This window comes from Styela clava, unplaced genomic scaffold (assembly GCF_964204865.1).
Source record: "Styela clava unplaced genomic scaffold, kaStyClav1.hap1.2 HAP1_SCAFFOLD_68, whole genome shotgun sequence".
Classification (NCBI taxonomy): domain Eukaryota; kingdom Metazoa; phylum Chordata; class Ascidiacea; order Stolidobranchia; family Styelidae; genus Styela; species Styela clava.
This window is the reverse complement of record NW_027556550.1, coordinates 2,501-20,000: the sequence shown is the minus strand read 5'-3', so window position 1 is coordinate 20,000 and position 17,500 is coordinate 2,501. Positions and strand designations below refer to the sequence as shown.

Sequence of the window (17,500 nt, the reverse complement as noted above, 5' to 3'; positions counted from 1 at the left end):
ATCGCTAGTTGGCATCGTTTATAGTCAGAACTAGGACGGTATCTGATCGTCTTCGAACCTCTGACTTTCGCTCTTGATTAAAGAAAACATTCTTGGCGAATGCTTTCGCAGTAGTTCGTCTTCCGCCGATCCAAGAATTTCACCTCTAACGGCAGAGTACGGACGCCCCCGTCTGTCCCTCTTAATCATTACCTCGTGCTCCGAAAACCAACAAAATAGAACCGAGGTCCTATTCCATTATTCCATGCAACACTATGCAGGCGAACAGCCTGCTTTGAACACTCTAATTTTTTCAAAGTAAACTTATCGGCCACCGCCGACACTCAGTCAAGAGCACCGACGGAGAACCGAAGGTGAGGCGAACGCAACCAGTGACACGCCTTGCGACGGACCGGCGGCGCTCGCCCAAAATCCAACTACGAGCTTTTCAACCGCAACAACTTTAGCATACACTGTTGGAGCTGGAATTACCGCGGCTGCTGGCACCAGACTTGCCCTCCAATGGATACTCGTTAAGAGTTTTAGGATGTACTCATTCCAATTACAGGGCCTCGTTAGAGTCCTGTATTGTTATTTTTCGTCACTACCTCCCCGTGTCGGGAATGGGTAATTTGCGCGCCTGCTGCCTTCCTTGGATGTGGTAGCCGTTTCTCAGGCTCCCTCTCCGGAATCGAACCCTGATTCCCCGTTACCCGTTATCACAAAGGTAGGCACGTAGCGTACCTTCGACAGTTGATAGGGCAGACACTTGAATGATACGTCGTCGGTGCAGAGACCGTACGATCCGCGTGGTTATCCAGAGTCATCAAACGTCACAGGACGAACCCGGTCGGTTTTGATCTGATAAAAGCGCGCCTCCCGAAGTCGGCGCTTAATGCATGTATTAGCTCTAGAATTACCACAGTTATCCACTTCGCTTACGAGACCAAATAAACCAAGACTGATTTAATGAGCCATTCGCAGTTTCGCTTTACGAGAACTCGTACTTGCACCTGCATGGCTTAATCTTTGAGACAAGCATATCACTACTGGCAGGATCAACCAGATAGCTGCGACAGCTGCGCTCGGCCCTTGCTGGGCCGCCCGGCGCGTGCTCGTCGCATTCGTTTAAGACCGAGGCAATCGCCTGCGGCCGTACTCAGCTTCGACAGTCGCTGGCCGCGACGTCCACGCTCTCGCCGGCAGTGCCAGGCGGAGCGATTTGCGTTTTTTCTTTGCTCGCCCTCTCTCGGGCTCGATCCATTCAGTTTCGCACAAACAAGAGCTCTGCCGGCCGCCTGCAGCGGTGCCTAAAACCCGGGCATAACAATGCGACCGTTCTGCTAGGCCGACAAGCGCTCAAGCCAGACGCTCGATCGAACGCCCCCTACATATTAGTCGAGACAACGGCTCGCTCATTAGCATCGCGTTTGTACTTTAACTTTTTTCGGCTCGGCTTCTTTCGACGCCGATGCCGGCGACGCAGCACTCTCTCGCCCGCCAGCCACCGAGAAAAGGGTGCGCTCCGACCGGCCCCGCACCGCTCTTTCTTGGCTCATTCGAAATTACTGTCTTTCGCTCTGACATGCCTTACCTAGGGTTAGGTTAGTATGCTTGCACGTTTGTACTTTAACTTTTTTTGGCTCGGCTTCTTTCGACGCCGATGCCGGCGACGCAGCACTCTCTCGCCCGCCAGCCACCGAGAAAAGGGTGCGCTCCGACCGGCCCCGCACCGCTCTTTCATGGCTCATTCGAAATTACTGTCTTTCGCTCTGACATGCCTTACCTAGGGTTAGGTTAGTATGCTTGCACGTTTGTACTTTAACTTTTTTTGGCTCGGCTTCTTTCGACGCCGATGCCGGCGACGCAGCACTTTCTCGCCCGCCAGCCACCGAGAAAAGGGTGCGCTCCGACCGGCCCCGCACCGCTCTTTCTTGGCTCATTCGAAATTACTGTCTTTCGCTCTGACATGCCTTACCTAGGGTTAGGTTAGTATGCTTGCACGTTTGTACTTTAACTTTTTTCGGCTCGGCTTCTTTCGACGCCGATGCCGGCGACGCAGCACTCTCTCGCCCGCCAGCCACCGAGAAAAGGGTGCGCTCCGACCGGCCCCGCACCGCTCTTTCATGGCTCATTCGAAATTACTGTCTTTCGCTCTGACATGCCTTACCTAGGGTTAGGTTAGTATGCTTGCACGTTTGTACTTTAACTTTTTTTGGCTCGGCTTCTTTCGACGCCGATGCCGGCGACGCAGCACTCTCTCGCCCACCAGCCACCGAGAAAAGGGTGCGCTCCGACCGGCCCCGCACCGCTCTTTCATGGCTCATTCGAGTTTACTGTCTTTCGCTCTGACATGCCTTACCTAGGGTTAGGTTAGTATGCTTGCACGTTTGTACTTTAACTTTTTTCGGCTCGGCTTCTTTCGACGCCGATGCCGGCGACGCAGCACTCTCTCGCCCGCCAGCCACCGAGAAAAGGGTGCGCTCCGACCGGCCCCGCACCGCTCTTTCTTGGCTCATTCGAAATTACTGTCTTTCGCTCTGACATGCCTTACCTAGGGTTAGGTTAGTATGCTTGCACGTTTGTACTTTAACTTTTTTCGGCTCGGCTTCTTTCGACGCCGATGCCGGCGACGCAGCACTCTCTCGCCCGCCAGCCACCGAGAAAAGGGTGCGCTCCGACCGGCCCCGCACCGCTCTTTCATGGCTCATTCGAGTTTACTGTCTTTCGCTCTGACATGCCTTACCTAGGGTTAGGTTAGTATGCTTGCACGTTTGTACTTTAACTTTTTTCGGCTCGGCTTCTTTCGACGCCGATGCCGGCGACGCAGCACTTTCTCGCCCGCCAGCCACCGAGAAAAGGGTGCGCTCCGACCGGCCCCGCACCGCTCTTTCTTGGCTCATTCGAAATTACTGTCTTTCGCTCTGACATGCCTTACCTAGGGTTAGGTTAGTATGCTTGCACGTTTGTACTTTAACTTTTTTTGGCTCGGCTTCTTTCGACGCCGATGCCGGCGACGCAGCACTCTCTCGCCCACCAGCCACCGAGAAAAGGGTGCGCTCCGACCGGCCCCGCACCGCTCTTTCATGGCTCATTCGAGTTTACTGTCTTTCGCTCTGACATGCCTTACCTAGGGTTAGGTTAGTATGCTTGCACGTTTGTACTTTAACTTTTTTCGGCTCGGCTTCTTTCGACGCCGATGCCGGCGACGCAGCACTCTCTCGCCCGCCAGCCACCGAGAAAAGGGTGCGCTCCGACCGGCCCCGCACCGCTCTTTCATGGCTCATTCGAAATTACTGTCTTCCGCTCTGACATGCCTTACCTAGGGTTAGGTTAGTATGCTTGCACGTTTGTACTTTAACTTTTTTTGGCTCGGCTTCTTTCGACGCCGATGCCGGCGACGCAGCACTTTCTCGCCCGCCAACCACCGAGAAAAGGGTGCGCTCCGACCGGCCCCGCACCGCTCTTTCTTGGCTCATTCGAAATTACTGTCTTTCGCTCTGACATGCCTTACCTAGGGTTAGGTTAGTATGCTTGCACGTTTGTACTTTAACTTTTTTCGGCTCGGCTTCTTTCGACGCCGATGCCGGCGACGCAGCACTCTCTCGCCCGCCAGCCACCGAGAAAAGGGTGCGCTCCGACCGGCCCCGCACCGCTCTTTCATGGCTCATTCGAAATTACTGTCTTCCGCTCTGACATGCCTTACCTAGGGTTAGGTTAGTATGCTTGCACGTTTGTACTTTAACTTTTTTTGGCTCGGCTTCTTTCGACGCCGATGCCGGCGACGCAGCACTTTCTCGCCCGCCAGCCACCGAGAAAAGGGTGCGCTCCGACCGGCCCCGCACCGCTCTTTCTTGGCTCATTCGAAATTACTGTCTTTCGCTCTGACATGCGTTACCTAGGGTTAGGTTAGTATGCTTGCACGTTTGTACTTTAACTTTTTTCGGCTCGGCTTCTTTCGACGCCGATGCCGGCGACGCAGCACTCTCTCGCCCGCCAGCCACCGAGAAAAGGGTGCGCTCCGACCGGCCCCGCACCGCTCTTTCTTGGCTCATTCGAAATTACTGTCTTTCGCTCTGACATGCCTTACCTAGGGTTAGGTTAGTATGCTTGCACGTTTGTACTTTAACTTTTTTTGGCTCGGCTTCTTTCGACGCCGATGCCGGCGACGCAGCACTCTCTCGCCCGCCAGCCACCGAGAAAAGGGTGCGCTCCGACCGGCCCCGCACCGCTCTTTCATGGCTCATTCGAAATTACTGTCTTTCGCTCTGACATGCCTTACCTAGGGTTAGGTTAGTATGCTTGCACGTTTGTACTTTAACTTTTTTTGGCTCGGCTTCTTTCGACGCCGATGCCGGCGACGCAGCACTCTCTCGCCCACCAGCCACCGAGAAAAGGGTGCGCTCCGACCGGCCCCGCACCGCTCTTTCATGGCTCATTCGAGTTTACTGTCTTTCGCTCTGACATGCCTTACCTAGGGTTAGGTTAGTATGCTTGCACGTTTGTACTTTAACTTTTTTCGGCTCGGCTTCTTTCGACGCCGATGCCGGCGACGCAGCACTCTCTCGCCCGCCAGCCACCGAGAAAAGGGTGCGCTCCGACCGGCCCCGCACCGCTCTTTCTTGGCTCATTCGAAATTACTGTCTTTCGCTCTGACATGCCTTACCTAGGGTTAGGTTAGTATGCTTGCACGTTTGTACTTTAACTTTTTTCGGCTCGGCTTCTTTCGACGCCGATGCCGGCGACGCAGCACTCTCTCGCCCGCCAGCCACCGAGAAAAGGGTGCGCTCCGACCGGCCCCGCACCGCTCTTTCATGGCTCATTCGAGTTTACTGTCTTTCGCTCTGACATGCCTTACCTAGGGTTAGGTTAGTATGCTTGCACGTTTGTACTTTAACTTTTTTCGGCTCGGCTTCTTTCGACGCCGATGCCGGCGACGCAGCACTTTCTCGCCCGCCAGCCACCGAGAAAAGGGTGCGCTCCGACCGGCCCCGCACCGCTCTTTCTTGGCTCATTCGAAATTACTGTCTTTCGCTCTGACATGCCTTACCTAGGGTTAGGTTAGTATGCTTGCACGTTTGTACTTTAACTTTTTTTGGCTCGGCTTCTTTCGACGCCGATGCCGGCGACGCAGCACTCTCTCGCCCACCAGCCACCGAGAAAAGGGTGCGCTCCGACCGGCCCCGCACCGCTCTTTCATGGCTCATTCGAGTTTACTGTCTTTCGCTCTGACATGCCTTACCTAGGGTTAGGTTAGTATGCTTGCACGTTTGTACTTTAACTTTTTTCGGCTCGGCTTCTTTCGACGCCGATGCCGGCGACGCAGCACTCTCTCGCCCGCCAGCCACCGAGAAAAGGGTGCGCTCCGACCGGCCCCGCACCGCTCTTTCATGGCTCATTCGAAATTACTGTCTTCCGCTCTGACATGCCTTACCTAGGGTTAGGTTAGTATGCTTGCACGTTTGTACTTTAACTTTTTTTGGCTCGGCTTCTTTCGACGCCGATGCCGGCGACGCAGCACTTTCTCGCCCGCCAACCACCGAGAAAAGGGTGCGCTCCGACCGGCCCCGCACCGCTCTTTCTTGGCTCATTCGAAATTACTGTCTTTCGCTCTGACATGCCTTACCTAGGGTTAGGTTAGTATGCTTGCACGTTTGTACTTTAACTTTTTTCGGCTCGGCTTCTTTCGACGCCGATGCCGGCGACGCAGCACTCTCTCGCCCGCCAGCCACCGAGAAAAGGGTGCGCTCCGACCGGCCCCGCACCGCTCTTTCATGGCTCATTCGAAATTACTGTCTTCCGCTCTGACATGCCTTACCTAGGGTTAGGTTAGTATGCTTGCACGTTTGTACTTTAACTTTTTTTGGCTCGGCTTCTTTCGACGCCGATGCCGGCGACGCAGCACTTTCTCGCCCGCCAGCCACCGAGAAAAGGGTGCGCTCCGACCGGCCCCGCACCGCTCTTTCTTGGCTCATTCGAAATTACTGTCTTTCGCTCTGACATGCCTTACCTAGGGTTAGGTTAGTATGCTTGCACGTTTGTACTTTAACTTTTTTCGGCTCGGCTTCTTTCGACGCCGATGCCGGCGACGCAGCACTCTCTCGCCCGCCAGCCACCGAGAAAAGGGTGCGCTCCGACCGGCCCCGCACCGCTCTTTCATGGCTCATTCGAAATTACTGTCTTTCGCTCTGACATGCCTTACCTAGGGTTAGGTTAGTATGCTTGCACGTTTGTACTTTAACTTTTTTTGGCTCGGCTTCTTTCGACGCCGATGCCGGCGACGCAGCACTCTCTCGCCCACCAGCCACCGAGAAAAGGGTGCGCTCCGACCGGCCCCGCACCGCTCTTTCATGGCTCATTCGAGTTTACTGTCTTTCGCTCTGACATGCCTTACCTAGGGTTAGGTTAGTATGCTTGCACGTTTGTACTTTAACTTTTTTCGGCTCGGCTTCTTTCGACGCCGATGCCGGCGACGCAGCACTCTCTCGCCCGCCAGCCACCGAGAAAAGGGTGCGCTCCGACCGGCCCCGCACCGCTCTTTCTTGGCTCATTCGAAATTACTGTCTTTCGCTCTGACATGCCTTACCTAGGGTTAGGTTAGTATGCTTGCACGTTTGTACTTTAACTTTTTTCGGCTCGGCTTCTTTCGACGCCGATGCCGGCGACGCAGCACTCTCTCGCCCGCCAGCCACCGAGAAAAGGGTGCGCTCCGACCGGCCCCGCACCGCTCTTTCATGGCTCATTCGAGTTTACTGTCTTTCGCTCTGACATGCCTTACCTAGGGTTAGGTTAGTATGCTTGCACGTTTGTACTTTAACTTTTTTCGGCTCGGCTTCTTTCGACGCCGATGCCGGCGACGCAGCACTTTCTCGCCCGCCAGCCACCGAGAAAAGGGTGCGCTCCGACCGGCCCCGCACCGCTCTTTCTTGGCTCATTCGAAATTACTGTCTTTCGCTCTGACATGCCTTACCTAGGGTTAGGTTAGTATGCTTGCACGTTTGTACTTTAACTTTTTTTGGCTCGGCTTCTTTCGACGCCGATGCCGGCGACGCAGCACTCTCTCGCCCACCAGCCACCGAGAAAAGGGTGCGCTCCGACCGGCCCCGCACCGCTCTTTCATGGCTCATTCGAGTTTACTGTCTTTCGCTCTGACATGCCTTACCTAGGGTTAGGTTAGTATGCTTGCACGTTTGTACTTTAACTTTTTTCGGCTCGGCTTCTTTCGACGCCGATGCCGGCGACGCAGCACTCTCTCGCCCGCCAGCCACCGAGAAAAGGGTGCGCTCCGACCGGCCCCGCACCGCTCTTTCATGGCTCATTCGAAATTACTGTCTTCCGCTCTGACATGCCTTACCTAGGGTTAGGTTAGTATGCTTGCACGTTTGTACTTTAACTTTTTTTGGCTCGGCTTCTTTCGACGCCGATGCCGGCGACGCAGCACTTTCTCGCCCACCAACCACCGAGAAAAGGGTGCGCTCCGACCGGCCCCGCACCGCTCTTTCTTGGCTCATTCGAAATTACTGTCTTTCGCTCTGACATGCCTTACCTAGGGTTAGGTTAGTATGCTTGCACGTTTGTACTTTAACTTTTTTCGGCTCGGCTTCTTTCGACGCCGATGCCGGCGACGCAGCACTCTCTCGCCCGCCAGCCACCGAGAAAAGGGTGCGCTCCGACCGGCCCCGCACCGCTCTTTCATGGCTCATTCGAAATTACTGTCTTCCGCTCTGACATGCCTTACCTAGGGTTAGGTTAGTATGCTTGCACGTTTGTACTTTAACTTTTTTTGGCTCGGCTTCTTTCGACGCCGATGCCGGCGACGCAGCACTTTCTCGCCCGCCAGCCACCGAGAAAAGGGTGCGCTCCGACCGGCCCCGCACCGCTCTTTCTTGGCTCATTCGAAATTACTGTCTTTCGCTCTGACATGCCTTACCTAGGGTTAGGTTAGTATGCTTGCACGTTTGTACTTTAACTTTTTTCGGCTCGGCTTCTTTCGACGCCGATGCCGGCGACGCAGCACTCTCTCGCCCGCCAGCCACCGAGAAAAGGGTGCGCTCCGACCGGCCCCGCACCGCTCTTTCATGGCTCATTCGAAATTACTGTCTTTCGCTCTGACATGCCTTACCTAGGGTTAGGTTAGTATGCTTGCACGTTTGTACTTTAACTTTTTTTGGCTCGGCTTCTTTCGACGCCGATGCCGGCGACGCAGCACTCTCTCGCCCACCAGCCACCGAGAAAAGGGTGCGCTCCGACCGGCCCCGCACCGCTCTTTCATGGCTCATTCGAGTTTACTGTCTTTCGCTCTGACATGCCTTACCTAGGGTTAGGTTAGTATGCTTGCACGTTTGTACTTTAACTTTTTTCGGCTCGGCTTCTTTCGACGCCGATGCCGGCGACGCAGCACTCTCTCGCCCGCCAGCCACCGAGAAAAGGGTGCGCTCCGACCGGCCCCGCACCGCTCTTTCTTGGCTCATTCGAAATTACTGTCTTTCGCTCTGACATGCCTTACCTAGGGTTAGGTTAGTATGCTTGCACGTTTGTACTTTAACTTTTTTCGGCTCGGCTTCTTTCGACGCCGATGCCGGCGACGCAGCACTCTCTCGCCCGCCAGCCACCGAGAAAAGGGTGCGCTCCGACCGGCCCCGCACCGCTCTTTCATGGCTCATTCGAGTTTACTGTCTTTCGCTCTGACATGCCTTACCTAGGGTTAGGTTAGTATGCTTGCACGTTTGTACTTTAACTTTTTTCGGCTCGGCTTCTTTCGACGCCGATGCCGGCGACGCAGCACTTTCTCGCCCGCCAGCCACCGAGAAAAGGGTGCGCTCCGACCGGCCCCGCACCGCTCTTTCTTGGCTCATTCGAAATTACTGTCTTTCGCTCTGACATGCCTTACCTAGGGTTAGGTTAGTATGCTTGCACGTTTGTACTTTAACTTTTTTTGGCTCGGCTTCTTTCGACGCCGATGCCGGCGACGCAGCACTCTCTCGCCCACCAGCCACCGAGAAAAGGGTGCGCTCCGACCGGCCCCGCACCGCTCTTTCATGGCTCATTCGAGTTTACTGTCTTTCGCTCTGACATGCCTTACCTAGGGTTAGGTTAGTATGCTTGCACGTTTGTACTTTAACTTTTTTCGGCTCGGCTTCTTTCGACGCCGATGCCGGCGACGCAGCACTCTCTCGCCCGCCAGCCACCGAGAAAAGGGTGCGCTCCGACCGGCCCCGCACCGCTCTTTCATGGCTCATTCGAAATTACTGTCTTCCGCTCTGACATGCCTTACCTAGGGTTAGGTTAGTATGCTTGCACGTTTGTACTTTAACTTTTTTTGGCTCGGCTTCTTTCGACGCCGATGCCGGCGACGCAGCACTTTCTCGCCCGCCAACCACCGAGAAAAGGGTGCGCTCCGACCGGCCCCGCACCGCTCTTTCTTGGCTCATTCGAAATTACTGTCTTTCGCTCTGACATGCCTTACCTAGGGTTAGGTTAGTATGCTTGCACGTTTGTACTTTAACTTTTTTCGGCTCGGCTTCTTTCGACGCCGATGCCGGCGACGCAGCACTCTCTCGCCCGCCAGCCACCGAGAAAAGGGTGCGCTCCGACCGGCCCCGCACCGCTCTTTCATGGCTCATTCGAAATTACTGTCTTCCGCTCTGACATGCCTTACCTAGGGTTAGGTTAGTATGCTTGCACGTTTGTACTTTAACTTTTTTTGGCTCGGCTTCTTTCGACGCCGATGCCGGCGACGCAGCACTTTCTCGCCCGCCAGCCACCGAGAAAAGGGTGCGCTCCGACCGGCCCCGCACCGCTCTTTCTTGGCTCATTCGAAATTACTGTCTTTCGCTCTGACATGCCTTACCTAGGGTTAGGTTAGTATGCTTGCACGTTTGTACTTTAACTTTTTTCGGCTCGGCTTCTTTCGACGCCGATGCCGGCGACGCAGCACTCTCTCGCCCGCCAGCCACCGAGAAAAGGGTGCGCTCCGACCGGCCCCGCACCGCTCTTTCATGGCTCATTCGAAATTACTGTCTTTCGCTCTGACATGCCTTACCTAGGGTTAGGTTAGTATGCTTGCACGTTTGTACTTTAACTTTTTTTGGCTCGGCTTCTTTCGACGCCGATGCCGGCGACGCAGCACTCTCTCGCCCACCAGCCACCGAGAAAAGGGTGCGCTCCGACCGGCCCCGCACCGCTCTTTCATGGCTCATTCGAGTTTACTGTCTTTCGCTCTGACATGCCTTACCTAGGGTTAGGTTAGTATGCTTGCACGTTTGTACTTTAACTTTTTTCGGCTCGGCTTCTTTCGACGCCGATGCCGGCGACGCAGCACTCTCTCGCCCGCCAGCCACCGAGAAAAGGGTGCGCTCCGACCGGCCCCGCACCGCTCTTTCTTGGCTCATTCGAAATTACTGTCTTTCGCTCTGACATGCCTTACCTAGGGTTAGGTTAGTATGCTTGCACGTTTGTACTTTAACTTTTTTCGGCTCGGCTTCTTTCGACGCCGATGCCGGCGACGCAGCACTCTCTCGCCCGCCAGCCACCGAGAAAAGGGTGCGCTCCGACCGGCCCCGCACCGCTCTTTCATGGCTCATTCGAGTTTACTGTCTTTCGCTCTGACATGCCTTACCTAGGGTTAGGTTAGTATGCTTGCACGTTTGTACTTTAACTTTTTTCGGCTCGGCTTCTTTCGACGCCGATGCCGGCGACGCAGCACTTTCTCGCCCGCCAGCCACCGAGAAAAGGGTGCGCTCCGACCGGCCCCGCACCGCTCTTTCTTGGCTCATTCGAAATTACTGTCTTTCGCTCTGACATGCCTTACCTAGGGTTAGGTTAGTATGCTTGCACGTTTGTACTTTAACTTTTTTCGGCTCGGCTTCTTTCGACGCCGATGCCGGCGACGCAGCACTCTCTCGCCCGCCAGCCACCGAGAAAAGGGTGCGCTCCGACCGGCCCCGCACCGCTCTTTCTTGGCTCATTCGAAATTACTGTCTTTCGCTCTGACATGCCTTACCTAGGGTTAGGTTAGTATGCTTGCACGTTTGTACTTTAACTTTTTTTGGCTCGGCTTCTTTCGACGCCGATGCCGGCGACGCAGCACTCTCTCGCCCGCCAGCCACCGAGAAAAGGGTGCGCTCCGACCGGCCCCGCACCGCTCTTTCATGGCTCATTCGAAATTACTGTCTTTCGCTCTGACATGCCTTACCTAGGGTTAGGTTAGTATGCTTGCACGTTTGTACTTTAACTTTTTTTGGCTCGGCTTCTTTCGACGCCGATGCCGGCGACGCAGCACTTTCTCGCCCGCCAGCCACCGAGAAAAGGGTGCGCTCCGACCGGCCCCGCACCGCTCTTTCTTGGCTCATTCGAAATTACTGTCTTTCGCTCTGACATGCCTTACCTAGGGTTAGGTTAGTATGCTTGCACGTTTGTACTTTAACTTTTTTCGGCTCGGCTTCTTTCGACGCCGATGCCGGCGACGCAGCACTCTCTCGCCCGCCAGCCACCGAGAAAAGGGTGCGCTCCGACCGGCCCCGCACCGCTCTTTCATGGCTCATTCGAAATTACTGTCTTCCGCTCTGACATGCCTTACCTAGGGTTAGGTTAGTATGCTTGCACGTTTGTACTTTAACTTTTTTTGGCTCGGCTTCTTTCGACGCCGATGCCGGCGACGCAGCACTTTCTCGCCCGCCAACCACCGAGAAAAGGGTGCGCTCCGACCGGCCCCGCACCGCTCTTTCTTGGCTCATTCGAAATTACTGTCTTTCGCTCTGACATGCCTTACCTAGGGTTAGGTTAGTATGCTTGCACGTTTGTACTTTAACTTTTTTCGGCTCGGCTTCTTTCGACGCCGATGCCGGCGACGCAGCACTCTCTCGCCCGCCAGCCACCGAGAAAAGGGTGCGCTCCGACCGGCCCCGCACCGCTCTTTCATGGCTCATTCGAAATTACTGTCTTCCGCTCTGACATGCCTTACCTAGGGTTAGGTTAGTATGCTTGCACGTTTGTACTTTAACTTTTTTTGGCTCGGCTTCTTTCGACGCCGATGCCGGCGACGCAGCACTTTCTCGCCCGCCAGCCACCGAGAAAAGGGTGCGCTCCGACCGGCCCCGCACCGCTCTTTCATGGCTCATTCGAAATTACTGTCTTTCGCTCTGACATGCCTTACCTAGGGTTAGGTTAGTATGCTTGCACGTTTGTACTTTAACTTTTTTTGGCTCGGCTTCTTTCGACGCCGATGCCGGCGACGCAGCACTTTCTCGCCCGCCAGCCACCGAGAAAAGGGTGCGCTCCGACCGGCCCCGCACCGCTCTTTCTTGGCTCATTCGAAATTACTGTCTTTCGCTCTGACATGCCTTACCTAGGGTTAGGTTAGTATGCTTGCACGTTTGTACTTTAACTTTTTTCGGCTCGGCTTCTTTCGACGCCGATGCCGGCGACGCAGCACTCTCTCGCCCGCCAGCCACCGAGAAAAGGGTGCGCTCCGACCGGCCCCGCACCGCTCTTTCATGGCTCATTCGAAATTACTGTCTTTCGCTCTGACATGCCTTACCTAGGGTTAGGTTAGTATGCTTGCACGTTTGTACTTTAACTTTTTTTGGCTCGGCTTCTTTCGACGCCGATGCCGGCGACGCAGCACTCTCTCGCCCACCAGCCACCGAGAAAAGGGTGCGCTCCGACCGGCCCCGCACCGCTCTTTCATGGCTCATTAGAGTTTACTGTCTTTCGCTCTGACATGCCTTACCTAGGGTTAGGTTAGTATGCTTGCACGTTTGTACTTTAACTTTTTTCGGCTCGGCTTCTTTCGACGCCGATGCCGGCGACGCAGCACTCTCTCGCCCGCCAGCCACCGAGAAAAGGGTGCGCTCCGACCGGCCCCGCACCGCTCTTTCTTGGCTCATTCGAAATTACTGTCTTTCGCTCTGACATGCCTTACCTAGGGTTAGGTTAGTATGCTTGCACGTTTGTACTTTAACTTTTTTCGGCTCGGCTTCTTTCGACGCCGATGCCGGCGACGCAGCACTCTCTCGCCCGCCAGCCACCGAGAAAAGGGTGCGCTCCGACCGGCCCCGCACCGCTCTTTCATGGCTCATTCGAGTTTACTGTCTTTCGCTCTGACATGCCTTACCTAGGGTTAGGTTAGTATGCTTGCACGTTTGTACTTTAACTTTTTTCGGCTCGGCTTCTTTCGACGCCGATGCCGGCGACGCAGCACTTTCTCGCCCGCCAGCCACCGAGAAAAGGGTGCGCTCCGACCGGCCCCGCACCGCTCTTTCTTGGCTCATTCGAAATTACTGTCTTTCGCTCTGACATGCCTTACCTAGGGTTAGGTTAGTATGCTTGCACGTTTGTACTTTAACTTTTTTCGGCTCGGCTTCTTTCGACGCCGATGCCGGCGACGCAGCACTTTCTCGCCCGCCAGCCACCGAGAAAAGGGTGCGCTCCGACCGGCCCCGCACCGCTCTTTCTTGGCTCATTCGAAATTACTGTCTTTCGCTCTGACATGCCTTACCTAGGGTTAGGTTAGTATGCTTGCACGTTTGTACTTTAACTTTTTTTGGCTCGGCTTCTTTCGACGCCGATGCCGGCGACGCAGCACTCTCTCGCCCACCAGCCACCGAGAAAAGGGTGCGCTCCGACCGGCCCCGCACCGCTCTTTCATGGCTCATTCGAGTTTACTGTCTTTCGCTCTGACATGCCTTACCTAGGGTTAGGTTAGTATGCTTGCACGTTTGTACTTTAACTTTTTTCGGCTCGGCTTCTTTCGACGCCGATGCCGGCGACGCAGCACTCTCTCGCCCGCCAGCCACCGAGAAAAGGGTGCGCTCCGACCGGCCCCGCACCGCTCTTTCATGGCTCATTCGAAATTACTGTCTTCCGCTCTGACATGCCTTACCTAGGGTTAGGTTAGTATGCTTGCACGTTTGTACTTTAACTTTTTTTGGCTCGGCTTCTTTCGACGCCGATGCCGGCGACGCAGCACTTTCTCGCCCGCCAGCCACCGAGAAAAGGGTGCGCTCCGACCGGCCCCGCACCGCTCTTTCTTGGCTCATTCGAAATTACTGTCTTTCGCTCTGACATGCCTTACCTAGGGTTAGGTTAGTATGCTTGCACGTTTGTACTTTAACTTTTTTTGGCTCGGCTTCTTTCGACGCCGATGCCGGCGACGCAGCACTCTCTCGCCCGCCAGCCACCGAGAAAAGGGTGCGCTCCGACCGGCCCCGCACCGCTCTTTCATGGCTCATTCGAAATTACTGTCTTTCGCTCTGACATGCCTTACCTAGGGTTAGGTTAGTATGCTTGCACGTTTGTACTTTAACTTTTTTTGGCTCGGCTTCTTTCGACGCCGATGCCGGCGACGCAGCACTTTCTCGCCCGCCAGCCACCGAGAAAAGGGTGCGCTCCGACCGGCCCCGCACCGCTCTTTCTTGGCTCATTCGAAATTACTGTCTTTCGCTCTGACATGCCTTACCTAGGGTTAGGTTAGTATGCTTGCACGTTTGTACTTTAACTTTTTTCGGCTCGGCTTCTTTCGACGCCGATGCCGGCGACGCAGCACTCTCTCGCCCGCCAGCCACCGAGAAAAGGGTGCGCTCCGACCGGCCCCGCACCGCTCTTTCATGGCTCATTCGAAATTACTGTCTTTCGCTCTGACATGCCTTACCTAGGGTTAGGTTAGTATGCTTGCACGTTTGTACTTTAACTTTTTTTGGCTCGGCTTCTTTCGACGCCGATGCCGGCGACGCAGCACTCTCTCGCCCACCAGCCACCGAGAAAAGGGTGCGCTCCGACCGGCCCCGCACCGCTCTTTCATGGCTCATTCGAGTTTACTGTCTTTCGCTCTGACATGCCTTACCTAGGGTTAGGTTAGTATGCTTGCACGTTTGTACTTTAACTTTTTTCGGCTCGGCTTCTTTCGACGCCGATGCCGGCGACGCAGCACTCTCTCGCCCGCCAGCCACCGAGAAAAGGGTGCGCTCCGACCGGCCCCGCACCGCTCTTTCTTGGCTCATTCGAAATTACTGTCTTTCGCTCTGACATGCCTTACCTAGGGTTAGGTTAGTATGCTTGCACGTTTGTACTTTAACTTTTTTCGGCTCGGCTTCTTTCGACGCCGATGCCGGCGACGCAGCACTCTCTCGCCCGCCAGCCACCGAGAAAAGGGTGCGCTCCGACCGGCCCCGCACCGCTCTTTCATGGCTCATTCGAGTTTACTGTCTTTCGCTCTGACATGCCTTACCTAGGGTTAGGTTAGTATGCTTGCACGTTTGTACTTTAACTTTTTTCGGCTCGGCTTCTTTCGACGCCGATGCCGGCGACGCAGCACTTTCTCGCCCGCCAGCCACCGAGAAAAGGGTGCGCTCCGACCGGCCCCGCACCGCTCTTTCTTGGCTCATTCGAAATTACTGTCTTTCGCTCTGACATGCCTTACCTAGGGTTAGGTTAGTATGCTTGCACGTTTGTACTTTAACTTTTTTCGGCTCGGCTTCTTTCGACGCCGATGCCGGCGACGCAGCACTTTCTCGCCCGCCAGCCACCGAGAAAAGGGTGCGCTCCGACCGGCCCCGCACCGCTCTTTCTTGGCTCATTCGAAATTACTGTCTTTCGCTCTGACATGCCTTACCTAGGGTTAGGTTAGTATGCTTGCACGTTTGTACTTTAACTTTTTTTGGCTCGGCTTCTTTCGACGCCGATGCCGGCGACGCAGCACTCTCTCGCCCACCAGCCACCGAGAAAAGGGTGCGCTCCGACCGGCCCCGCACCGCTCTTTCATGGCTCATTCGAGTTTACTGTCTTTCGCTCTGACATGCCTTACCTAGGGTTAGGTTAGTATGCTTGCACGTTTGTACTTTAACTTTTTTCGGCTCGGCTTCTTTCGACGCCGATGCCGGCGACGCAGCACTCTCTCGCCCGCCAGCCACCGAGAAAAGGGTGCGCTCCGACCGGCCCCGCACCGCTCTTTCATGGCTCATTCGAAATTACTGTCTTCCGCTCTGACATGCCTTACCTAGGGTTAGGTTAGTATGCTTGCACGTTTGTACTTTAACTTTTTTTGGCTCGGCTTCTTTCGACGCCGATGCCGGCGACGCAGCACTTTCTCGCCCGCCAGCCACCGAGAAAAGGGTGCGCTCCGACCGGCCCCGCACCGCTCTTTCTTGGCTCATTCGAAATTACTGTCTTTCGCTCTGACATGCCTTACCTAGGGTTAGGTTAGTATGCTTGCACGTTTGTACTTTAACTTTTTTCGGCTCGGCTTCTTTCGACGCCGATGCCGGCGACGCAGCACTCTCTCGCCCGCCAGCCACCGAGAAAAGGGTGCGCTCCGACCGGCCCCGCACCGCTCTTTCATGGCTCATTCGAAATTACTGTCTTTCGCTCTGACATGCCTTACCTAGGGTTAGGTTAGTATGCTTGCACGTTTGTACTTTAACTTTTTTTGGCTCGGCTTCTTTCGACGCCGATGCCGGCGACGCAGCACTCTCTCGCCCACCAGCCACCGAGAAAAGGGTGCGCTCCGACCGGCCCCGCACCGCTCTTTCATGGCTCATTCGAGTTTACTGTCTTTCGCTCTGACATGCCTTACCTAGGGTTAGGTTAGTATGCTTGCACGTTTGTACTTTAACTTTTTTCGGCTCGGCTTCTTTCGACGCCGATGCCGGCGACGCAGCACTCTCTCGCCCGCCAGCCACCGAGAAAAGGGTGCGCTCCGACCGGCCCCGCACCGCTCTTTCATGGCTCATTCGAAATTACTGTCTTCCGCTCTGACATGCCTTACCTAGGGTTAGGTTAGTATGCTTGCACGTTTGTACTTTAACTTTTTTTGGCTCGGCTTCTTTCGACGCCGATGCCGGCGACGCAGCACTTTCTCGCCCGCCAACCACCGAGAAAAGGGTGCGCTCCGACCGGCCCCGCACCGCTCTTTCTTGGCTCATTCGAAATTACTGTCTTTCGCTCTGACATGCCTTACCTAGGGTTAGGTTAGTATGCTTGCACGTTTGTACTTTAACTTTTTTCGGCTCGGCTTCTTTCGACGCCGATGCCGGCGACGCAGCACTCTCTCGCCCGCCAGCCACCGAGAAAAGGGTGCGCTCCGACCGGCCCCGCACCGCTCTTTCATGGCTCATTCGAAATTACTGTCTTCCGCTCTGACATGCCTTACCTAGGGTTAGGTTAGTATGCTTGCACGTTTGTACTTTAACTTTTTTCGGCTCGGCTTCTTTCGACGCCGATGCCGGCGACGCAGCACTCTCTCGCCCGCCAGCCACCGAGAAAAGGGTGCGCTCCGACCGGCCCCGCACCGCCCTTTCTTGGCTCATTCGAAATTACTGTCTTTCGCTCTGACATGCCTTACCTAGGGTTAGGTTAGTATGCTTGCACGTTTGTACTTTAACTTTTTTCGGCTCGGCTTCTTTCGACGCCGATGCCGGCGACGCAGCACTCTCTCGCCCGCCAGCCACCGAAAAAAGGGTGCGCTCCGACCGGCCCCGCACCGCTCTTTCATGGCTCATTCGAAATTACTGTCTTTCGCTCTGAC

The 17,500-nt window shown here is 55.2% G+C and overlaps 1 non-coding gene across 1 annotated transcript in view; it reads right to left on the bottom strand.

The window, feature by feature from the left end:
* Nucleotides 1-1,048, bottom strand: part of LOC144418925 (small subunit ribosomal RNA) — a 1,810-nt gene extending 762 nt beyond the window's left edge. The window contains exon 1 of the ribosomal RNA XR_013473742.1: nucleotides 1-1,048. This exon is cut by the window's left edge and continues 762 nt beyond it. This is a non-coding gene — a ribosomal RNA (small subunit ribosomal RNA).
* Between the last annotated feature and the right edge of the window lie 16,452 nt (nucleotides 1,049-17,500).